Raw genomic sequence first — 9167 nt, forward strand, 5'->3', positions numbered from 1 at the left:
TATCACTGTTCTTCTAAGTGTTGATATAATACTGTCAGTCTTTATAGAATATTGTTGCTATTCAATTACAGAGCCTCTGTGTTGTGCACTTATTACGGAATTCATCTTAGCGATTATGTTCTTTGCGGTTGTTGGGTCTATAGACATTTTTGTGTCATTCTGAAACGCAGTCGTAATCTTTTATAACTGAGAGTGATAACTGGTTTACCAAGATCAGGTTACTTTTAAGGTGTGTCGCGTGCATATATGGTTTTGAAGTGCTGTTCTATAATTCATCATTAATCAGTGTTGTTCCATTTTGGTGTGTTGTTCCATTCGTCCTTAAGAGTGAAGGATTGCCATTTGATTCCTGTAGGTCACGATTCATGCATTTGATCTTGTATACTAAGGTGTTACTGCTTGCTAGACTTAGTTGCTATTACAATTTCCTGTTTGCTGTTCTATTTTAGATTTGCTATTCTATTTCAGATTTGTTGTTCCATTTCTTATCTGTCGTTCCATTTCCTGTCCTTTGTTATTTTGGTGTGAAGAATGATCCAGGACTATAGTGAGCACTGACATTTACTGCCTGGCTCCCAAATCCACGATATTTTCTCTAATTTACCTTAGTTCCATCAGTTTACAAAGGGATGAGTTACTGCTACTGAACCCTTGACTGATAAATTGCTTATTTTTCTGAATGTGTAGTTTAATCTTTTGAAGTAGTTTGTTGTAAACAAGCATCCGTTTGCTCTTGTATTTCTGAACACTGTACTACTAGCATTACTCTAGAAAATGATAGCCTCAGACTGAGACACTCTTTGAAATAACAAAACGTTCCTGGATTGACAACTAATGTGAGGTAATTAGAGGTGAAAGAGACCCTTTTTATAGCTCCACAAGGAGCTCAAGCTGAGGAAAAATTTGACTAAGTCTGGATTAGACGCCTTTAGTGAGCAGAGATATAGGTTATGCACTTGCAGGGTGTGCTCAGTTGAGAAAATCAATTGTAATACATCTCTATTCATTTGATTAATGTAAGAAAGCATTAGGGTTTTTATCAGATTTCTTTCCCCAAATAAAAATACTTGTTGTGTGTATGTTATTTCTTCTTGCATGTCTAATATTTTTGTTCTAAATTATGAATTAATGTTCTCAAAGTAGTAGAGTAGGTTTGTATCTTATGATTTTGATTAAATATTCATGAGCAGTTGCAAATATACAACCTAATTTCTACATGGTATCATATTTGGATTCACATTAGAGTAGGAAATTCAAAGTTGTTTCTCAGAGGTTCGAATTTCAAGATCAGTGTAGCAGGGCTTCTTAAGAGCTAAGAAGATGGCCTTCAATGGAATAAGGCTAGAGTATGCCTTGGAATTGACCTCTAATTTTGTTGCATGGAAGGATCGCATCGAGGTGATATTGGATGACAATGGATTGCTAGAATACATCAAGGCAGATGTTGCAAAATCTCAAGCATCTGATGCCCAGAACCTTGCTCAGTGGTTACGCTGAGGATGAAGAAAATTTTGCATTAGATGGAAAGGAAAATAAGGGAAAAGGGAAGAAATCCCGATCCAAATAAGAATCCAGTCAAGGGGGAAAGAATAAAGATTTATCAAAAATTAAATGCTTACATTGTCATGAATTCAGTCATTATGCCACAAAGTGTCCACACAAGAAGACAAGCAAGAAGACCTCAAGAGGAGAAGTAGGTGAAGCTTTGGCTTCACAGTTTGAGCTTGACTTTACCCTCACTACATGCACAACCAACACAATGATGGGGAGCGTGTGGTACTTGGACTCAGGTGCATCTTTCCACGTGATGAAGAATAGAGAATTTTTTAGTGACCTGGAGGAGAAATATTTGCATATACACATTGAGATGGGGCGAAAATATAGGCATAGCATGACCGTGATTGGTACAGTCACCTTTCAAAGGGAGTCAAGCTCCCCCCTCAGGCTCAAGGATGTCATGTTCGTTCCAGGCCTAAAGAAAAATTTCATCCCTATTGAATTTTTGGAAGACCGTGGTTATGATGTCATCTTCAGCAAAGGAAAGGAATTACTAAGACACGTAGCCACAGGATAGATGAAGCGGATCAGGGTTCATGTGAAGAACATGTACAAGATAGATGTGGAGGATTATGTTGCATTGAGCACAAAGGAGGAGAAGGTGCAGATCCGTGATGTTGGTGAAATTTGGCATAGAAGACTTGGTCATTTTCATCATATCACTTTGAAGATCATGCAATAGATAACCACAGGCCTCCCCAAAGGATCACTTGAGAAGAAAGATGTATGCAAAGGATGTACCTTGGGGAAGTACACAAAATCTACATTCCATGATCGAGACAGAAAATCACATGAAGTCCTAGAAAGGATCCATTTTGATGTCTGTACCGTTCTCGATAGCCTCCACTACCAGGCACAAATATTTTGTCTTTTTTATTGATGACTTATCATGAAAGCGTTAGATCTTCTTCATGCAGAATAAAGATGATATATTCTCCAAGTTCATAGAATTCAATGCACTAGTTGAGAAAGAAAAGTTCAAGAAGGTGAAGGCTCTCAGGAGCGATAATGGAGATGAATGCATTTAAAAATTTATGTGCAAAAGAAGGCATTCAAAGAGTGTTGAAAGCACCCCATAACACAAAGTAGAATGTGGTCGCTGAGAAAAAGAATTGTACCATTGTGGGAGTAGTAAGTGCGATGTTACATGATCAAGGCCGACCTCTGCATTTGTGGGCCGGGGCATGCAACCGAGTAGTTTATTTGCAGAACTGGAGTCCTCATCAGATTTTGGGCATGATTACACCGAAGGAGGTTTTTTCAGGGAGAAAGTTGAATGTGTTGCACTTTAGGCTTTTTGGAGCCTCTTTTTACTGCCATGTCCCCAAAGAATCAAGGAAGAAGCTAGAGTCGATAGCAGAATTGGGGGTATTTGTGGGTTACACAGAAACTCCGCACAACTACATGTGTACTTTCCATCCCTCAAAAGGAAATTTGTGTAAAGGGATGTAAAATTTGACAAAGATAAAGCCATGTGGTTCTCTCTTGAGAGGGAACTTTAGATCCCACCAAAAGAGAATATTTTAGCTCCAAAGGAGGAACCTCAAGAAGTTGTGGAGCAGCCACAAGTTGAGGAGAAAAGAGTGGAAACAACCACTCAAGCATAACCATCCAGAGAAGGCAGAAAAAGGACCAGGGAATTTGAGAGACTTTTGCAGGATGTGAGGGAGAATGTGGGTACTCCTTCAAATCAGCACAAGAAAAGAAGGTCACCAGATCAGTACACTAGCTACATGGCTCTAATGACTAAGCTTGTAGAGACTGAGCCATCCTCTTTCAAGGAAGTAGTAGAGAAACTTGTATGGGTTGATGCAATGGTGGAGGAATATGAATCCATTGTAAAGAACAGTGTTTGAGAAGTGGTCCCAAGGCTAGTAGACCAATTAGTTATGGGCTTGAGATGGATCTTCAAGGTAAATCATGCAAGAGACGAAAGCATAGAAAATTACAAGGCCATATTTGCGACCAAGGGGTACTCTCAAGTTGATGGGATTGATTATGAGGATACCTTTGCTTCTGTAGAAAGGTACTCATCCATTAGATATTTTCTTTCTTTGGCTACATAGAAGGGGTGGAAGATCCACCAGATGGATGTAAAAACGGCATTTCTCAATGGAGTTATTGAGGAGGAGGTGTATATCAAGCAAACAGAAGGCTTTGAAACTTTTGATCGGGAGTCTCATGTGTGCATACTCAAGCAAGCTTTGTACAGTCTCAAGCAAGCACCTCATGCTTGGTACACCAGGATCGATAGCTATCTCACCAGTTTGGGCTTCACCAAAAGTGAATCGGATGCAAACCTATATCATATCTTAGTAGAAGGTAAATTGATGATTATTGTCTTATATGTTGATGATTTGACTTTAACTGGTGATGAGAAGTTGATCATATCTTGCAAGGAGGACCTTACAAGAGAGTTTTAAATGAAGGACATGGGTCTCATGCACTACTTCCTTAGATTGGAAGTATGGAAAGGCGATGTAGAATTGTTTGTCTCTTAGGGCAAGTATGCCAACGAGATACTTCAGAGGTTTTGTATGGACATTTGCACACCAATGGAGACTCCTCTAGTGACCAACTGGAGGAAGGAGGATGCCACTTCAGGTGAGGAAGTGGAGGATATTGTTTACTGGCAGTTGGTGGGTTCACTAATGTATATTTTGAACACACAACTAGATATGTGCTATGCAATCAACCATCTGAGCCAAGATATGGTTAGGCCAACCATTTACGAGACTATGCACAGAGGAGGATAATGTTACTTTAGTACATTCTGATAAAGGAACAATATGTTGACATTTTGAAAAAGGCCTTATCAAGAGGGAAGTTCGAGTTCCAAAGGTACAGGATAGAGGTGGTTGATAATCCCTTTCTTGCTGAAAGGGAGTGTTGAAAAATGAAGCAAGAAATTCTCAATTTGATCTTGCCTTGATTAAATTGAGAAAATTCAAATTTCCACATCAGAAGACAACTTGGATGATATTAACTTATGTGACATGGCTTGTTTCACCCAATTTACTCAATAAATTCAAGTTGGAGGAGTTAGAGTTCAATTCTGCATGTGTGATTTCTAATTTGTAGCATTCAAGGACAGTGATCTAAGGTTATTTCAGTTAAACTAGTTCCAAATTTTGGAGGAACTAGTGGAAGTTCATTTAAGCAGTGGGACTTCAATCAAACTCAGTGATCATCCATTTAACTGATTAATCAACCCAAAATAGCTAGTGCATGTAGATAATTCGAGTTACCCAGTTGAGGTGGAGATTCCAAGGCAGTGTAACATCAGTTGTAGACTAGTCTTGAGTGTACAAGTGTTGCATGCAGTCAGATGATCAACCTAAGGAATTGTGCAATTCAATTAGAGGAATTTCCTAAATAATAGGGGTTAATTCCTTAAGGAAAAGTGCAAGGAAATAGGAGCTCAAGCCAAGGAAAATTTTGACTAAGTCTGGGTCATAGGCCTTCAATGAGCAGAGAGATAGGTTATGCACTTGCAGGATATGCTCAGTTGAGCAAAGAAATTGTAATACATCTCTATTCATTTGATTAATTCAAGCAAGCATTGGGGTTTTTAGTAGATTTCTTTCCCCAAATAAAAATATTTGTTGCATGTGCATTATTTCTTCCTGCATGTTTGAGACTTTTGTTCTAAATTGTGAATTAATGTTTGCATAGAAGTAGAGTAGGTTTGTTTCTTATGATTTTGATTAAAGGTCCATGAGCCGTTGCAAATCTACAACCTAATTTCTACAATGCCTCAATTAATAATTATTCACATTCCCATAAAAATAAGCCAAATCCATCCATAAAATAAATATGTTCTAATCAAACATTTAATTATCCATTGGGAATAGAAATTTTCAAAAGGTATTTAACTTTAATAGCATAATAGTTTGGTATATGTAAATGTAACAAAATATCTTGGTAAAAATGGGAAACAAATGGTAACTAGATGAAAATTTAGAGGCCTTTCATATCCCCAAACTAAAGGTTTGCTTGAGCTTGTGCGATACACAAAATGATCTTGTGCATTATGTGTTTCCCTAATTATTCCTTATCATGTGATATTTCTCTTTGCATACATCCTAGCCAATTTGTTAATTATTGTGGCTAGAATATCTCGTCATAATAGATATGATAAAAATCATTGAAATTCATACTTTGAAGGTTAATTTTCCTTTAGATCTTAGATTTATAATAGCTCATTTTTTGCTTCAATGAATGAAAACATTGATATGTGAGAAATAGAGAATAAAAATAAATACACTCACATGTACAATAGACACATTTTTTTCCCTAGGAAACCCCTATGAGAGAAAACCCTCCTAGAAGGTGAGGTTGCTCTACTCTCTTTTCTCTAGTATGGAAATATGCAAGTACAAAGGAAGAGGTACTTCTTGTGGAGTTACTAACGACCTATGACTTGTAGGTATGCTAAATAATCTTAACCCCATTTGTTATACTCTCTAACTTCCCACTCTTATTTGTTGTACTCAACTTGGAACAAAATACAATAGCATATAATGGAACCCCTACTCCTCCTAGTCACCTATTATTTAATGTAGCCCTATAGCCAACTAGGATCACAAAATATTTTGTATTTGGTATGAAATTTCATCTTCATTATGACATAAGATATAATATTTCTTTACAGAAAAATAAATAAGTAAATAAAAATAAATAAATTGTTTCTATAATGATCCCATATTTATACTCTAAACTCCTAATGAATAATGAATGGAGATTATTTATCAACGAGTCATTCCACTATTGATTGATAAATTGAATAATTGTATTTATACATATACAAGTTCTCTCCATTAGGGGTAATGTTTCACTCCTTGAACACTTAATTAGAGTTACGATTTTAGACCTTCTAGATTCTTCTTGAAATTCCACGTGTATAGCCCCATTTTCATGATAATTGAGGTTGACATCGATACTTTTGGGCCTCAAATATGCCCATTTTTTTCCATCATACAATCACACTATTCATAACCTAAATTCCTATATTTTTAACTCATTTCATACCATAATTCCACAACTTACCACTAATTCATATCTTACACTTCATAGTTGATTATCATTAGTTTTCTTAAATTTTCAATTATTAGAGATAACTTTGCTATGATTTTCTAATGATGGTTTTTCCAAGTTCATTTATGGCAGGGATCCATTGACAAAATTCTTCATAATTCAATTAAACTAGTTGCTACAAGTTAAGTATAGAATTCATGTATATTAAAATCTCATCTTTTGATCAAATGAATAAAAATATTGGGATTTTGAGGCTTGGGGTTTGTTCAAAGTAACCTCATTCAAGTAACCCAAAAACCGTTTGTCAAAATTTGTCACCATGAAGAAGTTATGGTCAGCGGAATCTTAAGTACAAAATTTTTGAGTCAAGTACAGAAATTCTAGGTTTGACAGTTTCAGATCAGCCACAGATTTGGATATTTTGGGTTGAAGACTTATTCATTTATTTTTCAAGTTATATGGAGTTTCAATCAAATATTATAGATCAATCAAGGTACGCATGGATCATGATATTGCCCAAGACAAATTTGACATAACCAAATTCCAGAAAAATCAATTGAAATGATTTTTTGTAATTTTGTTGGCATGTGGCTAAGATCAAATCCTTGAGTTTGGGATCTCAAACTGTAAAAGCATAGTATATATTTCAATCACTTAGTACTAGAGAGGGAGTTACAGGTTACACATAGAGGATTTATGTAGGAGAGGAAGCACAATTGTTGTACATTGAACTTTGTTTTTGGATGAATTAATAAAAGGTGATGGAATTGATGTAGCCTCAGTGCCCATTTTATGAATTGAGCTTAGACCTGTAGCACATGGACAAGAAAGGTCGCCTGAACCCATCGTGTTTGTAGGGTTAATATAGATTATGTAAGTGTGTTTATTTCCTTTTTATATTTTATTTCTTGCAAATGGTTTGAAGTATATTTAATTGCTTTGTCAATTTATTTCTGCATTCTAGATTATGTAATTGCTTTCTGATTTTTTGTGTGATCTCGGGAATAGTTTTATGTAGGAAGTGTGTTTTGCTTCAATCAATAGATTTACATTTCATTTCCAAGTTGTTTGCTAAATAGTTTTCAGAAATCCACACTTCATTTCGTATTCTAGATGTATTTCTATTTTGTAGACATGAATAAAGGGCAGCAATTTGAGTAGAGGACAACGAGTGCATTGTTGTTGGTTTCTCTTTGTAGACTATCGAGTACGCACATAGTCGCATGTTATACTCAGGTCAAATTCTATACTAATTTTGCATTCTATGCTAAGGCCGCATTATGTACTAAGGCCACGTTCTGTACTCAGGCCACATTCTATACTCACGCCACATTCTATACTCAGGATTCGTGTAGCTACATTTTGTACTCAGGATTCCTGTAACTGTGTTTTGTACTCATAATTTCTTTTTTTTAGTTTATTGGTAGAACTTAGTTTGGAATCGTGAGTTGTGTGATTTAAATTAAGCTTGTCATGATTTCTTAAGTTGAATAGAGTAATTATCATAGTTAATCATTTGTTGATTTTGCAGTTTATGGAATTAAAGACAGTTTGTTAATAAATTGTGTTGTGTAGGCAATTAGCTTTAGGATTTTACATGTTGAGTTGTTTTGAATCAAATAACACTCATTTAAATAGATCACTCATTATTTCTCAGTGATTTTTAATTAGTTCATCATTTGATTAGAGTTATTCCTTTGTTTGAGCATTTTTTATCAATAGATTAGTTTCAAACTAGGAATAGAAATTTCATACTTAATGTAGGAATAGATTTCATATTTCATGATGTTATTTTAGGTTAGACACTCTAATTATGCGCTACCTTCTCTTGTGCCTCAAAAATTACGAGTCTCGGATTGATAATTTAATGTTGGAATTATAACACATAATTTCCCCAACATTTTTGGCGTCGTTGTCAGGGAGGTGCTAAAGGGATTGGAGTGCATTTGTTGTGTGGTGAGGATTTTGTAGGACAATCAAAGGGTAGAGAGTATACGGTAAGACGTGAGTGAAGAGCCACGCATCCACTATGGTGGGGTTTCTCCAAAGTTTGGTTGTCCAAGTAAGTGAGGAGTTACATTATGGTGAGTTTTATTGCAATTAGTAGTTTTAATTCATTTAGATTAAAAGTTCAAACTCTTTAAAGATAAAATAGTAGTAAAAAAAAAAATGGGGTGTTGTAAGAACCCCTATGTACTAATCCATGTTGCGAGATAGGGATCATCAACCAGCAGGAGAAACCTGAGAATGAGTTAGAGCTTGAAGAATTTCCCTCAAAGTACTTTCTCAAATCCTAGTAGTAGCTCGGATATCTGCCTCTTAAGAAGAATTCATCCTGATCTCGTTCAGAAAATTATCTATCTCTCCATAGCCAGAAAATTATTTGGAAGTCTCCCTTGATTCCTCTTGCCTATCTACCAAGGATATCGAGAAATCATGTACCAAATTTGATGGGGAGCATCATGTTGAACCTGAGATCGAGGAACTTTCACCATTCCCAGTAGTAAGCCTTGTATGTATTCCTAAGACCAATTATCCAATTTCGCCTGGCATGACTGAGGAGGACTTTCAGA

The sequence above is a fragment of the Pinus tabuliformis genome, chromosome 9 (genome assembly GCF_031772625.1).
Source record: "Pinus tabuliformis cultivar Carrire ecotype Pingquan chromosome 9, CPIR1, whole genome shotgun sequence".
In the NCBI taxonomy this organism is placed as follows: Eukaryota; Viridiplantae; Streptophyta; class Pinopsida; order Pinales; family Pinaceae; genus Pinus; species Pinus tabuliformis.